The sequence below is a fragment of the Echinococcus granulosus genome (genome assembly GCF_000524195.1).
Source record: "Echinococcus granulosus chromosome Unknown EG_S00255, whole genome shotgun sequence".
Taxonomy (NCBI): Eukaryota; Metazoa; Platyhelminthes; class Cestoda; order Cyclophyllidea; family Taeniidae; genus Echinococcus; species Echinococcus granulosus.
The window spans coordinates 45,889-47,208 of record NW_020170635.1 but is presented as its reverse complement, the minus strand read 5'-3'; positions in this window follow the sequence as shown (position 1 = coordinate 47,208).

Below are 1,320 nucleotides of genomic sequence, written 5' to 3'. Positions count from 1 at the left end.
AAAGGCCCCTGATTGTGTATATCATTGTATGCTTTTTATTTATCTACCCTGATGAGGTGTGCCTCCCCACCGTGAAGTGTGGTTTTTTGCATCTGTCGCAGATGCTACCAAGGGAATGGTAATCACGCAATAGAAGTTTCACTTGGATGACTCACGACTAATTGTGTCCATTCTTACCTCCCATTTCCTATGGTGTGCACTTGTTTGCGTAGGTCTCTAAGGATCGTCTGTGCTACCGCTTCGATTGCTGCTACTAGTTGTTTAGGTGCTGTTACCCAATGTCAGAGTGTATTAAATATTGATAGGCCTGATTTTTGTCCTCATTGACATCTAATCAGTGTTATTGACTGAATTTGCTCATTTGTGCAATATACCATGCAATTTGATTTTATTTCCCTTGTTAAAGAATAACTGGCGCTCATTCACTTGCGTTGTTGTTCCGACCTAACTGAGAAAAGTAGTGCATAGCAAGTTTTAATGCATGTGCTTTTTAAGACTTTTGATCAGGACAAGTTGTGAGGGTGCTAGTACCTCCTTTTCTGTCTTGCTCATGTCCCACTACGAAGAAAGGAAAAGGGCAAAGTAGAGTTGGATATTCAAGCACATGGTGATATGGATAGCAGTATCGTGTAACTGAGAAGTTAAGTCGGGGAACTTTGCACATACGATCAGGAAGTAGAAGCCTGAGTGCATTGGAGGAATGTAATTTTATTAGGTATTGTATATATGCATGCATTATTCATAAGACTCCACGCCTAGCTTGCTTCTCCGCATTCTAATATTTTCAGTTTATCCTACATACGTTTGTGGAATTTGGGATCTGCGTGCTTGTGTTTTTTAAGGGTTATCTGCGAGTTGATGTCAAGAGCTGCATTGCAGGACCCAGGCAAGTGGTTGGGTTGTCACATGCCTGTGACAAAGGTAGTGGGTCGGTGGACCATTCAGCAAGCATCTGACTACTAGCCACTTTAGTGCTTTATTATTCTGTCAATAAGATGGCCTTGAGGCTATTACATTGACAGGAGCTCTCCTTTTGCCGCTTTTGAGCCGGTGGTCCTACGACTGGGTATGAATACGCCATGGCTAGATTTGAGCAGCGAAAGCCTCGTTCTCCTTTTAGTTAAGAATTCCTTGCATATTCCTGGCCTTCTTCGCTCTCTTTTTGGCAGTAGTGGCAAACTTTCTGATAAAGGTCTGTTCTTCTTGGTCGATGACGAATTGGATCAAGGTAGTACAGCATTCTTCCACCTCGGTATGCAGGCTCAACTCGACATTTGTGCTGTCTCGGAAAGGTTTCTGTGGTAGGACGTGTAGAATCTC